This window comes from Aedes albopictus, chromosome 1 (assembly GCF_035046485.1).
Source record: "Aedes albopictus strain Foshan chromosome 1, AalbF5, whole genome shotgun sequence".
NCBI classification, from domain to species: Eukaryota; Metazoa; Arthropoda; class Insecta; order Diptera; family Culicidae; genus Aedes; species Aedes albopictus.
In genome coordinates this window covers 77665653-77682854 of record NC_085136.1, presented here as the reverse complement: position 1 = coordinate 77682854, position 17202 = coordinate 77665653, and the positions used below count along the sequence as shown (strand labels likewise).

Here is a 17202-nt window from a genome sequence, read left to right as displayed (position 1 = left end):
CGGGAGATACCACTAATATTCGGATGATCTCTCGGTGCATTTCGGTGAAGGACGACTAGAACTGGACAACAAAACAACCGAAAATTATTTGCCGGCCAAAGAAAATCGATGAAGAGAAATTATTTTAGATACGCCCGTATGATAATAAGCGCGAGATATGTTTAACACGTCACATTCGAGAGTTTTACAATTTGCACAAATCTATGTGTAAAACATATTGCCCAGACGTGTCAATTTATATGAGTGTATGAACTGTTAGACGAGAATTGTCGTCTAATTGACTGCTGGGTGGAGAAATTCACAGTGTAAAAAGCTTGCCCGCCACCGCTAGGTTCGCTGCTGTCGATTTTAATGACCAGCGCCTATTTTTCTAATGAAGATGTCTATCTGTTCTGTGACCCGAGGGCAATACGCAGACAACGATATTGAATTCGTTCCAACTTTAATAGGTGGCAGTTTGCTGCTGAGTGGAAACAGAAAGAGCCATACTCGAGAACCGAGAGAATAGTCGTTTTGTAAAGTTTTATGAGGTCTTCCGGGTGAGCACCCCACCATGTGGCGGTAATGTGCGTAGAAAATAGGAGGCAATCAGTGAAGTACTAGATTGAAAGTAGTGAGCTGGATTTTTGTATGGTGAGATGTTCAATTCTCCATTTCTGCAATGAATTGGTGCAAACAGCGTGGGTTATATGATTCCTTGGCTAATTTGATGCTGTTTGAGCAAAAGTTTGGGTAACTTTGTTGTTGTATTATCTTTCATGCAACTTCAACAACACAGTTACCCAAACTTTTGCTCAAATAGCATCAAATTAGTCAAGAAATCATATAACCCACGCTGTTTGCACCAATTCATTGCAGAAATGGAGAATTGAACATCTCACCATACAAATATTCAGCTCACTACTTTCAATCTAGTACTTCACTGATTGTCTCCTATAGGACAGATCGTGAAGTACTAGATTTGTAGTAATGAGCTGAATTTTAGTATGGTGAGAAGGGCAATTCTCCGTTTCTGCAATGAAATGGTGCAAAACGCGTGGGTATTATGATTCCTTGCCTAATTTGATGCAGTTTGAGCAAAACTTTGGGCAACAGTGTTGTTGTTTTCTCCATTTCTTGCAACATAAACAACATAGTTATCCAAAATTTTTCTCAAACAGCATCAAATTAGGCAAGAAATCATAATACCCACGCTTTTTGCACCATTTCATTGCATAAACGAAGAATTGACCTTCTCACCATACTAAAATTCAGCTCATTACTACACATCTAGTACTACACCGAACGTGCCCCATTGATCCTTTGTTGACATTTTTGCACCAATTACTTGATTTGGGTACCCCAAGTGCCTTTTGAATCAAACCAGACGCCAAGGTATTACGAAGTCAAAGATTGGTCGATTTCTATTCCCAAAAGATTGAGTTTCAGTTGGGCTGGGTTCCGCTTTCTTGAAAACACAACCAATTGAGTTTTTTGCGGAGAAAACTCGATCCCTAAATTTCTTGCCCAAATGGAAAGATTGTTTAGGGAATTTTGCAATGGTCTTTGCAACATTTCTGCATGTGGGCCTTTGAGAGAAACCACAGCATCATCTGCAAGTTGTCTTAGCATGCATTGTCCTTCCAGACAACTATCAATGTCTTTCACGTAGAAATTATAAAGCAAGGGACTTAAACATGAGCCTTGGGGTAGGCCCATGTAGCTAATTCTGGAAGTTGTCAGTTGTCCGAGATTGAAGCTCATTTGTTTTTCTGACAACAAATTATACAAGAAATTATTTAAAATTCCGGGAAGTCCACTATTGTGCAGTTTTCCTGACAATATTTCTATGGAAACTGAATCAAAAGCGCCCTTAATATACAAGAAAACTGAAGCCAATTGCTCCTTTTCCGCAAAGGCCAGTTGAATATCTGTTGAAAGCAACGCTAGACAATCGTTTGTTCCTTTGCCCTTGCGGAACCCGAATTGTGTATTTGAAAGCAAGTTATTCGATTCAACCCAATGGTCGAGTCGCGATAGGATCATTTTTTCCAACAATTTCCTTAAGGCTCAATTGAGAATGGCAAATGTTTAAGAATTAAAAAAGCACTTTTTCCCAAATGATCCACAAATCGAAGAAAATAAGAATGTCCGATTGTTTATTTAGTCAATTATGACAATCGGACACGCTGGTTTTGTTCGCTTTTTCTTTATTCTGGAGAAAAGTGCTTTTTCAGTTTTGGATAATAGGCGATTCTCATTTGAGCCTTAAACATGATAACATAGCAATTGGGCGGTATGAATTATGATCAGACGCTGGTTTACCAGGCTTTTGAATAGCTATTACTTTGACCTGTCTCCATTCTAGCGGAACAATGTTGTTCTCCATGATTGATACACGGAGACAAATTTCGTTCGTTTGAAACAAAAATATTCATGTTTATTCGGTAAACTGATAAAATATTTAAAACTAAAATATTAATTTTTAAAACTAACTCAATTACTTATTGATTTCTACAATACCCATTGAAGAGCCCCCCGTTCCGACGTCGAGAACATAAACAAAACTCTCAAGTTCCAGCTGCAGCACAAAACAAGATTTCCTCCTGCAAAAAAGTAAAGTTTCACCAAATGTTTCCACAAAATCCCATTGATTTCGGGAGCGTATGTTATCTACATGATGTTGGTATTGAAAGTGCCACGCAGGTGGTGGGTTTTCTTAGAGAAGGAAATGACTTTGTAAATTCAATTGGAAAACAAATATTTCCGTAGGGCCGATCTGCCACAAAAAAAAAAAACAAAAATTTCTACATTTGTTTCATAATGTAACATAATCTGTCAGAAGATGCATGTTTGTTTCAAAAATGGATTGAATTCGCTTCAAATGTGACGTTCGATTTGCTCCAAACAGTTTTATTTTTGTTGCCAGAACAAATTGACAATTTATTTGAGGTTACCTGAAATATTTTTGAATTTACCATGCTTTTTTCTGCGTGTATCCGAAATTATCCAAATATTCTTTATTTATAGGGGATATTGGATAAAATAAGACAACATCTGTGAATGTGATGCACAAAGGATAATCAGAAAGATTCTTTTTGGGGTTTCTCCATTCAGTATCACGACTTGTATGACTTTGCATGGTTTTTTTTTTGTTGAAATTCATCCGAAATTCTCAAATATTCTTTATTTATAGGGGATATTGGACAAAATGAGAAATCATCTTTAATTGTGATGGACAAGGCACGATCCGTTTGGGGTATTATCATTAAGTAGCCCGACTTTTGAGCGACTTTGCATGGTATTTTGTGGAATTTCATCCAAAATTCTCAAATCGACACTGATTTTTATATGGGTCTAACTGACATTTTCGATTTCTCTTCATCGATCCTCTCTTTGTGTTATCACAGAACGTGTATTGAGTTTTCCAAAGATTTTTTGGTTGAAATGCGAAGAAAACGACTACATGTTGCTATAGAAACAAAAAGAATAATGATTTTGTTTGTTTTGATCAAGTTATTAGCGAAAGAGAGAGTCGACGAAGAGAAATCAATCAAGTCAGTTAGGCCCTTATGAAAAATCATTGTCGAAATATTCTTTATTTATATGGGATATTGGATAAAATGAGATAACATCTCCGAATGTGATGGACAAGAGATAATCGGTTTGGGGTTCCTCCATACAGTATCACGACTTTTGAACGACTTTTTATGGTTTTTGGTTCTAATTCATCTGAAATTCTGAAATATTGTCATTTTTAGGGGATATTGGACAAAATGAGACACTTATTGTGATCAAAAGTGAAAAATATTTACTAAACCAAGTTGTCTGATATTTCTACATGAAGTTTTTTTGAAATATGCAGGGTTTCTTCCTTGTTTTTGGATTTAAATTTAATATATTCAAGTATTTTTGACATATTTAGAGAAAAATGGCCAAAATGAGACACTTGGTGATGTTTTTCAGGAAAGGGGTTAGCACCATTCGATTAACCGGAGTGTTTTGTTTAGCAATGGGTACTTGTCGTTTGCTTAGCGACCGGAATTGAATTGCGTTCGTTTTTTTTTCGTACGAATTTGTACACTGTGCGTCGGTCCACTTTCATTACGTCAAGGTTGACCTCGAATGTCAAACAAGAACTGTTTACCATTATTTTATTTTCGAGTTTAACTATTCTGTCATTGTTTAAGTTTGGAAAATGTACTGTTAAGATCAGAATAGCGTGCTTGTTCTGGCACCACTGCTAAGCTGAGCAATGACGATGACAACCCGAAGAATGACAGACATAGCGATACCTGTCAAGAACGTCATGAGTTGAAATCCACGAGTAAGATTAACAATAAGATTATAACTTGAGCGGTGGGCATGAAGAAATGCAAGTGCACATTGTGGAAATTATTGTAAAACTAATTGAATTCGAGCAGACAACCAAAAACTATTGAATTTATTAATTTATTGGCCAATTTACTGCGTGCGAATCTTGTTGTGTAGTTGGTATGAATTTCTAGAATTCCGCGACATAAAAGTTTATTTTCTAGGTTAACGAGTAGCTCATATCTCATATCTTTATAGGCCGCAGAACTTGGTGTTTTATTTCGGAAAGGTGACTTAGGTTGTATACTAAGTTGATTAGTAAGAGGTATTGGTCATCCCTACAGAGTATATTGCTTATTTCCCAATCTCCAAATCAATTACAATTCAGATTTTTCACTATCAACCCGTAGGGCGAATTGGGGCAGAACAAACCCTTACGGCAATTCGAGAAGTTTTGTCAATCTATTAGGACAAGAACAAATGTAAGAAACTGCTCTACTTATATTACTCGATACCACAATGTATTATAAACAAAATCAATAAATTTTTCAGCTTTGAGCTGCATTGATAAAGGCGCTGCTACAGAGAGTTTTTTCCTACAAGAACAGTGCTTCTTCGTGTTATACAACAATATCGGGAAAATATTTTTCATTTTAGGAGCCTAATATGAAGCCTTGTCTGGAATAAAACGAAACGTGCATTTTTTTTTTTTGGTGGTAGCGAGGACATTATTGGGACCAGTGGATACGAAGATCGGGAGTTCGATTCCAAGTAGCGGTAGGCACTTTAATTATTCAATTTTAAAAGCGATAGTTCTAGTGCCACATGTATTGCGTCACGGTATTCATAACCTAATTATATTTAAGGACAGACTTGTTAGAATCTCAAAATGGCCGCCACAATGGCTGACTTTGGCACCTACTCACGATTTCGAGGGCACAAATCTCTTCGTAAACAAAACCAGTGCATCTGAGTTTTTTAATTTAAGCTTTTAATGGGGCATGTTCGGTGTAGTACTAGATTTGTAGTAATGAGCTGAATTTCAGTATGATGAGAAGGTCAATTCTCCGTTTCTGCAATGAAATGGTGCAAAAAGCGTGGGTATTATGATTCCTTGCCTAATTTGATGCTGTTTGAGCAAAACTTTGGATAACTACGTTGTTTATGTTGCAAGAAAGGGAGAAAACAATAACACTGTTGCCCAAAGTTTTGCTCAAACAGTATCAAATTAGGCAAGGAATCATAATCCCCAGCTTTTTGCACCATTTGATTGCAGAAACGGAGAATTGACCTTCTCACCATACTAAAATTCAGCTGATTACTACAAATCTAGAACTTCACCGATCTGTCCTATACACGTATCCAAAGTGTAAATGCGTAGATTGTAACGAGAGCCACTATTTCATCATCCTTTTAGGAAAGATCATGTGTGTGTTCATTGCTGCCGCAGGCCTTGACTTGGCTGGTCGGATTTTTTCCTGCGTCTGACAGTTTTCTCTCTTTTCAGGAGCGAAAATTTTCAAGGATTACGACATTCGGATTCGGTACGATTGGAGTGGATTTCTGGTGGCACTGGTATACAGGCGTTTGGATTTGGATTTGTTGGCGTTTTCCAAGCTGGTTCAGAATTGGTTTTTGTGCGTACGGTCTTGGAGAATTCATCAAACTTCAAGCTTTCGGTCGTTTGCTGGTCGTTGGTGGTCAGTTTGTTGGAGTTCATTGCATTCGATCGGATTAGGAATTTGGAGAACCTTCAAGTTTTTTGTTCCTGTTGAAATTAACGAAGTTGTTCGGTGTTTGAGAAGTATTATTTTGTTTTTCAATTTTTATTTTTTTTTTACAATTTATATTACTTTTATACTTAAACTTTTTGTATTTTTTAACCCCGTCATTTTCCTATTATGGAAACTGACGGGGATGGAACAAATTCTGCGGAGAATTTGAATTCAACGGAAACTACTTCCACTAAACCTTTTCGAATTAAAACTTATCCTTCATCATTTATTGGTCCGTTTGCGGTTTATTTTCGCAAAAAGGAAAAGCCAATAAATGTTTTGTTGATCTCCGCAGAAATTTACAAAAGATTTAAATCCGTTAAAGAAATTAAAAAAATTTCTTTGGACAAACTAAGAATCATTTTTGGGTCTCGTGATGATGCCAATTCACTGTTGGAATCTAAGTTGTTTTGTGAATTGTACAGAGTTTATGCTCCTAGTGATTCATGTGAAATTAATGGCATCATCTACGATGAAGATTTGAATTGTGACGATGTTATTAATCACGGTTCTGGGGTTTTCAAAAACAAATCAATTTCTCCAGTTAAAATTTTGGATTGTATGCGTCTATCAAAACAATATTTCACAGATAAAGAGTCCTTTTATAAACATTCTAATTGTATTAAAATAACATTTGCAGGATCTGTCCTTCCTGATAATGTTATTGTTAATAATGTAGTTTTCAATGTTAGACTCTATTTCCCCAAAATTATGCACTGTGAACATTGTTTACTTTTTGGTCATACCTCACAGTTTTGTTCTAACAAGCCCAAATGCTCAAAATGTGGTGAGGCTCATTCTTCGGCTGATTGTAACAAACATTCAGATTTTTGTATTTATTGCAGTAAAAAACATAATTCCTTGAAAGATTGCTCTGTTTACATCACTCATCAACAACGACTTAATCAAAAAATAAAAAATAAAAATAAGTTATCTTATTCGGAAGTTATGCAAACTACTCCTGGTGTTTCCACTGCCAACATGTTTACTCCATTAGCTGACGTTGTTGTTGAAGAAGATCAAAATGCTCAGAATAATTACGGTTATAAACCGCCTATAAAAAGGAAAAAGACTTTTAAATCATCTATAAATTTTGATGATCATTTGAATCCACAAGCATCAACATCATATGAATCGCATTTTCCTCCTTTGAAATCCCCTATGTCTCCTCGTATCATTCCTGGTTTTCAAAAAATTGATCCTGAAAATAGTACAAAATCTAATCCTAATAATAATGACAACTCAGATAGTGGTAATTCAATCTTATCTATTTTGGAAGATTTTGTGGAGATTTTGGGTCTCAGTGATTTTTGGAAAAAATTGATAAAAAAGATTTTACCCTTTTTGGTTTCTATTCTTGAAAAGTTGAATTCTTTTGGACCCCTCATTAGTGCTTTGTTTTCTTCGTAATGGCTCCAATTGATTTAAATAAATTGAACATTTTGCAGTGGAATTGCCGTAGTATTATCCCAAAAATTGATAGACTTAAATCATTAATAAATTATCATAATTTAGATATTTTTTGTTTAAATGAAACGTGGTTGGTAGAAACAAAATCTTTTCGTATTCCATCTTTTAATATTATTCGTAAGGATCGTTGTATTTCATATGGTGGCGTTTTGATTGGGATTCGTGAGAATATAGAATTTAAGTATTTAGATTTTTCGTTAGATTTGCAAATAGAGTACGTTGCTATTAGCGTTAAATATGGCGGTTTGGAATTTTCAATTGTTTGTTTATATATTCCTCCGAATGCCAGATTTTCTTTAACAGAAATTAATTCTATTTTAAATAACATACCTTCTCCTTTTTATATACTTGGAGATTTTAATGCTCATAATTTAGCTTGGGGTAGTGATAGAACTGATGGTAGGGGTTCCCTGATTATGGACATGATAGATGATCTCAATTTAATTATTTTGAATGATGGGTCTTTCACCAGGGTCGCTGCGCCTCCTGCTCATCATTCATGTATTGATTTATCTATATGTTCAAATAGTTTATCCTTAAAATCTAATTGGAAAACTATAGATGATCCAAATGGAAGTGATCATTTACCAATTATAATTAGTATTCATTGTCCTTTTCGAGATCATTCTTGTCAAATTCCACACATTCCTGATTTGAAAAAAAATGTTGATTGGGAGAAATTTTCGGATTTAGTTTCTTGTAGTTTGAATAATTTCAATAACTCACTTGATCCTGTTCAAAATTATAATAGTTTTTCAAAATTATTAGTAAATTGTTTACAGAAATCTCAAAACAAAAAATATAATTTGAATTCCTTTAAAAATAAAAATCCTTCCTTTTGGTGGGATAATGATTGTACTGTGGCAATGCAGAATAAATCTATGGCTTTCAAAACTTTTCGTCGGTCGGGTTCCAGGGAGCAATATATTTTATATCGTAAAAGTGAAGCTCAGTTCATTAGAGTAACCAAATTCAAAAAAAGAAATTATTGGAGAAATTTTGTCGAAAATCTTGATTCTGAAACCTCTTTGTCTAAGTTGTGGTCTGTTGCTCGTAATTTGAGAAACTATAATGCTTCTGCCCCTGATATTTCGGAATATTCCGAAGAATGGATTGATAAGTTTGCTTCGAAGATTTGTCCTGATTTCGTTCCTCCCTTTATTAAATTTAAAACTCATCAAACTTATAATTATTTTCCTGAACTTTGCATTGAATTCTCTATTGAAGAAATGGAATTAGCATTGTCAATTACAAATAATACTGCTCCTGGTATTGACAACATAAAATTTATTTTGTTGAAAAACTTGCCAATTGATGGGAAGTTACATTTGCTTTCTCTATATAATTCGTTTTTAATACAAAATATTTTTCCTTTAGAATGGCGTTTTATTAAAGTAGTTAGTATTTTAAAGCCTGGAAAAAATCCATCGTTAGTTGATAGTAGAAGACCAATTAGTTCACTATCTTGCCTTCGTAAATTGATGGAAAGAATGATTTTGAACCGTCTTGAATTATGGGCCGAAAAAAATAACATTTTTTCATCCTCTCAATATGGGTTTAGGAAAGGTCGCGGAACTCGTGATTGTGTTGCGTTGTTGGCCTCTCATATTGAACTATCTTTCATAGAAAACAAGATGTAGTTACTACATTTCTAGATGTTTCTGGTGCTTACGACTCTGTTTTAATTGATTTACTGTTCGAAAAGATGAATAATTGTAAAATCCCTTTAATTCTTTCAAATTTTTTGTGTAATCTCTTTTCTTTTAAAGTAATGCATTTTTTTCATAATGGGTCCTCTAGATTGATTCGTAACAGTTATTTTGGACTCCCACAAGGTTCTTGCTTAAGTCCTTTTCTTTATAATTTATTCACCAGAGATATTGTATCCGTTATTCCTAATGGATGTTATTTAATTCAGTTTGCTGATGATAAAGCAATTTCTATCAGTGGCAAGTGTAGAGAAGTAATTCGGCACTATATGCAAAGCGCGTTAGATAATATTGATTCGTGGGCCCATGATAATGGTTTTACTTTCTCAGTTCAAAAAACCAAATTTATTTTATTTACCCGCAAGCTATCTCCAGTTGATATTCATTTGTTTTTCAACAATCAGCAAATTGATCAAGTTTTTGAGTATAAATATTTGGGCATATGGTTTGATTACAAATTAAGATGGAGTAATCATATTCAATATGTTCAACAAATTTGTTCAAAAAGAATTAATTTTCTTCGGATGATTACTGGAACATGGTGGGGGGCCCATCCCAATGATTTAATTTCTCTTTATAAAACTACTATTCGTTCTGTTATGGAATATGGTTGTTTTGCATTCGGAAGTGCCGTTCAAACTCATTTCGTCAAACTTGAAAAAATTCAATTCCGTTGCCTTAAAATTTGTCTTAAATTATTGAATTCTACTCATTCTAAATCCGCTGAAGTTTTAGCTGGTGTAATTCCACTCAAAATTCGTTTTCATGAAATTAATTGTAAATTTTTATTACAATGTTTTGCGAACAATCATCCAATTATTGAAATACTGAAATCCATATTTCAAATTAATTCCTCTAGTAGAATTTTAGGCTCATTTATTTATTGTTCTGCTGAAAATATTTTACCGGATTCCTCACCTGGATTTTATGATTTCAATATGCAGGTTCACTCTTTTCGTCCATGTATTGATTTTTCATTGTATGAAGAATTAAAACTTATTCCTTTTTACTCACGCATTCATTTTGCCCACTTGTTATTTGATCGTAAATTTACTGGAGTTGATCTTGAACAAATTTATTTTACTGATGGTTCTTTGATTGGAGAGGTAGCAGGTTTTGGTGTGTTTAATCATTTTCAAACACATTTTTTCAAATTGGATAATCCTTGTTCTATTTATGTAGCTGAGTTGACAGCTCTTTATTTTGCTTGTACTTTGATTCAAACTTGTGCGCCAAATATTTATATGATTTGTTCTGATAGCTTTAGTTCGCTATTGGCTTTGAATTCTATTAACTTCAATTTTAAAACTCATCGCTTAATATTTACTATTAAAGAAATATTGTTGAATTTATATTCTCAAGGATACATCATAAAATTTGTATGGGTTCCAGCTCATTCTAAGATTTATGGCAATGAACAAGCCGATTATTTGGCAAAATTGGGCGTTTTACGTGGAATAACCTACAACCGTGTAATTTTACCTTTTGAGCATTTTCCTAAACTAAAGAAAACATCTATGATTGAGTGGCAAAATTCTTGGAATTTAAGTGATCAAGGACGATATTGTTATTCTATTTGTCCAAGGGTTAAAAAAATTCCTTGGTTTAAACATCTACCTGTTGGGCGTAATTTTATTTGTTGTTTTTCTAGACTCATTTCCAATCATTACATTTGTAATTGTTATTTGTACCGCATCAATATCAATGACTCTAATCTTTGCTATTGTGGCGTATCATATGAGGACATAGACCACATTGTTTTGAATTGTTCAAGGTTCAATTTACCAAGACAGATATTTTTTGATAGAATATCCAATTTGGGTTCAACTATCCCTATATCTATTCGTGATGTTTTAGCTCAGAAAAATGTTCCAATTTTGAAACTCATTTATAAATACTTAATGGATATTTCTTATTTGGTTTGAAACTTTCTGCTGTTTTTTTTTTTGCCTTTTCATTTTCAGATACCTTGTTTTTTGAATGTTTTCCTTTGCCCGCACTGATGCTTCAAGCTTCGCCTTCGGTTACGTGATGCCATATGGATTCCCTGAATGATCTCGGCTCCGACATGGAATTCCTCCGGATGAGCCTAATTTTAATATTTTGTATTATAACGTTAATTTGAAAAGATATAGAGGTTTTGCGTCCTTTTGAGGAAGATTTCAAATGGAAATCACTCAAGGGGGCTTTTCCCTCTTCCAAAATTTACAGTTAAAAATAAATAAATAAATAAATAAATAAATAAAGATCATGTGTAATTTTGGGTAGGCCATGCGGCTATAAAAGAGGAAGATCAATAACGACGACAGTCAATTTTGTTTTTGAACTCCACACTGTATACCTTCCCGATAAGTATTTTGCCACTCAAATTCCTTTGATCCTGAACTTGCACTTGCGAAGCCTAAATTATTTTAATCACTTGATTGGATAATTCAATCCTTCAAGAGTGGTGATATGTACTTAGAATCGTGGAAGTCAAAAATCATTGGATTGGTTAAACCTTTTCCAGTGGCGATTCCTTAACCTCAAATCTACCTGTTCAACAAATGTAAATTCTTGTAATATTTTCTCAACAAATCAAAATGAATTTTGTATAAAATGACGATAATAGCCGTTTCCATCCATTTGAAATTTGATTAAGAACCTGAACTCTCCGCAATTAAAAGTTTTAGGGTCGTTGAACAGGTAAAAAGTGAGGTTACGAAACGCCACTGACCTTTTCTCACTCTGGTAAGCTAAGGTTCCGAATGCGAGAACGTTGGCATTAGTCTAGAAAGGCCACGATTTGGACGTTCGATTTTAACTATTCTCGTTCTTGAAACTCCTACCCTGACTTCTGAGTGAGTAGTATCGGTGTTCGAAAGTAACGCATTCCGTCTAGTCTGTTGGTTGGTACACACGGAATGTATCCCTTCGCAACGGTACCGTCAAACGATTATAGGTTTCGTTATCCTGATCATCGTCGATTCATCGCGATAGCTGTGGACAAGAATGCTGCCGGATTCAGTAAGTATTTGGTCTAGTCCCACCGCAAGAGGAACACCACGGTAATCGTGCTACCAATTGGAAGATTGTGCCCGACGCCAACATTTGGTGGCTCCAGAGAGGAGGAGCTACTACCACCAACACCTATGCTCGCGGAAATGTTTGCATACCCTAGAAAATTTTTGGAAATTCATTTACAGAACAATACTTTAAGAACCACCTTTAGGAAACCCCCATTTGACCCCTCTTAGCCCCCCATACATTAAATACCAAGCTTGTCTGTCTATTTTTTCGGAACATCATAAAAAAATCATGGTTTTGATAAATGCATTTCAAACTTACTGCCCATAATCGCATAGTTGACGTTAGCGCCACTGTAGTTTTCAATACACTTTTGAAATTTGACCAATGATTTATGAAAAGTTTATGATTTTTCTTCACGTTGATATCTAGCTAGCGATTAGATCTTGTGCTCTATTGTATAAAACTGGACACAATTATGCACATTTGATAGATATTAGCTTGTGAATGCTGGCATTGTCAATGGTGGTTACGTCAACTATGCGATCATGGGCAGCTTATTCATAAATCTAGAAAATGTATACAATAGGACAGATCGGTGAAGTACTACATTTGTAGTAATGAGCTGAATTTTAATATGGTGAGAAGGTCAATTCTCCGTTTCTGCAATGATGAAACGGTGGAAAAGGCGTGGGTCGTAGTCTCTGGTTGTATTCTGTGAGCTCCAGTAAGTATCATAGATTATGCAACATAACTCTATATAGTCAAAACAAACTTCAATTCAGTAACAAATTTTGAAAACGACGTATAATCAATGGTGTAGCATTGATTATACGTCGTTTTCAAAATTTGTTACTGAATTGCTCTAGATGCTAGATATTAAACATCATCATAGTTTGGATAGCCCCGGTGATCTTATGATGCGCATTGAATATTCAGAAGATTTATTGGATATGATAGATTACAAATCATAGCTTTGTATACTGAAAGAAGTTACCGTTACACCCGTAGACTTTAGGATCTTGACTCAAGAATAGTTTGGATGACCTAGGATATCTCAGCAGCTCTGATACTGTGTATTGAACTTTCAGAACAGTCACTGGACATGATAGATTACAAATAGTAGCTTTGCATACTGAAAGAAGTAAGATAGAAGATAGATTACAAATCGTAGCTTTGTATATTGAAAGAAGTTACCGTTACACCCGTAGACTTTAGGATCTAAACTCAAGAATAGTTTGGAAGACCTAGGATATCTCAACAGCTCTGATACTGTGTATTGAACTTTCAGAAGCCTCAATAGACATGATAGATTACAAATAGAAGCTTTGTATAGTGAAAGAAGTTACCGTTACACCCGTAGACTTAAGGATCTAATCTCAAGAACAGTTTGAATGACCTAGGATATCCCGACTGCTCTTATACTGTCTATTGAACTTTCAGAAAACAACAGAAAAACGTAGAAAAAGTTCCATAATAAATTCCGGCTTCAAAGGGTTAAGTAGGACGAAAATGGGAACCACATGCTTAAAAAGGAAACTAATACCCTATATATAAAATTCCCTGAGGTTTTTTAAGACAGCAGACACCTAGAGATAGATACTGAACATGTTATTCCATCGAAACAGATTGGGTTGACATTCGCGATGCGAAGAATAGCCCCATTCCAAGTATTCATGAAGCTTGCAGAAACGGTGCCAAGCTTATGTGGGACCTCCGAAAGATCAGCTAATTAATGTTCAGATAGATTATCCCACGATCACATGGAATGCACCTAGGCTTAACAGATCAACCCGATTGGAATCGATTTAAACCAGGGCAGAAAAGAAGCCTTGTTTGCTAAGAAAGTTGAAGACAACGAAAGCATTGCTACAGTAGCGATTACGAATGTAATAATGGTCAATATCGCTATTGGCAAAGAAAGATCTTAGTTGTGCAATCCATTTGAGTTGCATAATGTTCATAATGCAACTCAAATGAGTTGCATTATGAGCATTATACAACTATTTTTCATTATGCAACTCATTTCAGTTGCATAATGAGCCAGTTCGGAAAAAATGGCCATTATGATACCAAAATGAGTTATATAAAATGTAAATTATGATACTGAATTGCAAGCCTCGTTGGATAAATGTACGACTCGTGCTGAAAAAATCAACTTTTTCCAACTCGTTACATAAATAACTATTATGGGCGACGTCTCGGTGCAACAAATTTATTGAGGGCATTGAAGTTCCTAATGTCGAGTAAATTTCTGGCATTGATTCATTGAAAAAAAAATAGAAAAAATTATATACCTAAATACATTCACACTTAGTATGGTATAAGACAACCTCTGCGGAGAACTGAAGCAAAATCGCTCAAGTCGAATTAGGATAGAGATACACTCACTCTGCTGCAGTGTGATGTGAAACAGGTACCTTTTTCATCTTATTCTTGGCGTAACGTCCGAACTAGGTCAAAGCCTACTTCTCAGTTTAAGCGTTCTATGACGACTTCCACAGTTATTAACTGAGAGTTTCCTCTGCGAATGACCATTTGACAGGCACGAAGATACGCTATGCCCAAGGAAGTCTAGGAAACGTCCTTTACGAAAACATCCTAGACCGCCCGGTAGTGGAACCTGTCACCCTCATCATGATCATGCCGAATACCGATGCCGTTACTGCTGTGGCTACAGTTGGCCACTATAGCTAAAAATTTAAGTTTTATAAGCACAAAGTTCACATGTTTGCATGATGAAATCTTATCATTACACAACATGTTACAAAATTACATCAACACTCAACTATACACCTTTTTCAGCACAAGACAGTGACAGTGCAAGCTGTTTGCTGAGTATCTACTTACCGAACCAACCAACGTGACGTGACGATTGCGTAGAAATCCCTTAGTCACCGGTTTCAAGGTAAATTCCGTGGGAGATTCCTTATCACTCGTTCAAAAATGCCTCTTTGACGTCCACAAGCCTCTACCCATCCAAATCACAACTCATTACCGCTGCGCTGTGATTTACTGCACCACACACCTTCTTCTGGACACTTAATGCCGGCACCACACTTACTACCACCCAGCGACTAGCTATTTACACAGTCAGCTTGAGTGGATTTGGATATCCAACTATGTATATGCGATGCGTTTCGTTTTCCACTGAAGCACGAGTCGTCGTCGTAGTCGACAAACAATTTCCTCTACATCAGCGGTTTATGTTACAACTCTTCTCGGTACACTAATTACATCACACTGCACTGTTCAATCAGATTGGTGATAACTGCATTCATGAATGGCTCCTATTTACTAGAGAGTAGGAACCCTTTAATCCACTTAATCGCTCTGGAATGGGTTGTGAACTAGAATTAGTATGGGTATGCCATGACTGCATCAGCTTGTTGGTCTATTCTTATCTTCGTGGTGCTCCCGCAATGTAACGCCTGCTTCGCGTTATGTCACCAAACTCACAACACTAATGGCCAACTTGGATTATGTTGTATAGAAGTTACACGGTTTCACTCTTGATACACTTTTTGGTTTTCGTGTCACAGTTTGGACACTTTCCTTGATGAACGGACGAACCTTCCTCCAACTGAAGTTAGGCGAAGGTTGTTCTATTTCGAGTCTTCTTACACTCTGTCTGCTAAGGCAGGACAGCTGGGACAGCACTACCGGCGAAGTAAGCTAGTCAAAACACAGTTTCTCATACGATGTCCCTATAACTAGTGTGGTATCGTGCTTCAATTGGAGCCAACTGAATTGAACCGAGCAAATTGACCTTGTTGTGTGATTTCACACTACTCACACGGCATGCATCGATAACACGATAACTACTGATGCCAGTCGATAACCATTGTGGTTACTAAACTAAAAACGCGATCGGTTCTTTGAATGAGTTCTGCACTGTGAATTTGCAGCAACAAATGTATAGCTATAGCTAAGCGCAAAAGTGAACATCAACTGCTTTGTGCCTTAGTATGGAACCGTGGAACCGGCTTCTTCTACGAAATGTATGAAAACCGGCAAATCGACACAAGCAGACGCCATGTGAATCGAATTTACTATTACGATAAAGATAAACCATATAGGTACTGGACTTACCTGCTGTTTTCACGTATGCGTAGTGATAAACCTGTTATGTTTACACACCGGATCGATAACAATCTGCGGGAAACGTTCGGCAATCGATACCGCTTGGTCCTTAGCTTTGGTTGGTGGGTAGGAGTACTGACGACACGATAGGAGATAACGGGAACACGGTGCCGGAGATAGTCGTAAAAGTGTCGCAACAGACTACTGATTATTTACTTGCTAGCTATGCTTTTCATTCATCGATGTGCGCTGATGCGGTTTTCTCGTGAACAATGACAGATGAGCATGAGACTAGCGTGAGAATTATTTCCCGATGAGGAGTGAGTGTGTTAGGAAGCGGGTGCTCAACTGAAATTCAAAGAACAATCTGAACATTAAACATAATATAAATAATAATATAATAATAATTATATGTCATATAATACATTAGTATTAGCATTAAGCGAGTCGCATCCTAAAGAATTAGCATTTTAAGTTAAAATACACGTTAATACAAACAAACAAAAAAGCGAGTCGCATAAATGCGTAGGTGGTACAGTCCTATTATACCGCTGTTATGAGGGTTGCCTCCTTCCCGTCCGAACCATAGTACAAAGATTTAGGACTAATCTCTGACTCTTAGACAAGACTAACGCAATCATTCAATGGTCGAGAACTGTCCTGGCCACGTCCTTGCGACTGCTGAGGGATGGGAAAGGATGGTTAGTTGAACATCTAAGAAAGATGTAGACATCAGCTCTACGATCTCTCTGAGAGTCTCAGGCCTAGGTGTCACGGGAATTTGGGTGTTGTTAGTGGCAGGGTAAACTCTAAAGGATACGCTTCGTAAACCTTCAGGCGCACAAAATATCATTTGGTTATATTTA

The 17202-nt window shown here is 36.0% G+C and overlaps 1 protein-coding gene across 3 annotated transcripts in view; it reads right to left on the bottom strand.

Moving 5' to 3' along the window:
• Positions 1 to 16589, bottom strand: part of LOC115253444 (solute carrier family 52, riboflavin transporter, member 3-A) — a 39490-nt gene extending 22901 nt beyond the window's left edge. Inside the window, exon 1 of one of the 3 annotated variants that reach the window (XM_029855819.2) lies at positions 16346 to 16589. The gene's annotated coding sequence lies outside the window, so the exon portion shown is untranslated. Of the gene's footprint in view, positions 1 to 15049; positions 15535 to 16345 lie in introns of those variants that run through there. The other 2 variants (XM_029855818.2, XM_029855817.2) reach the window with 2 other exon arrangements.
• Between the last annotated feature and the right edge of the window lie 613 nt (positions 16590 to 17202).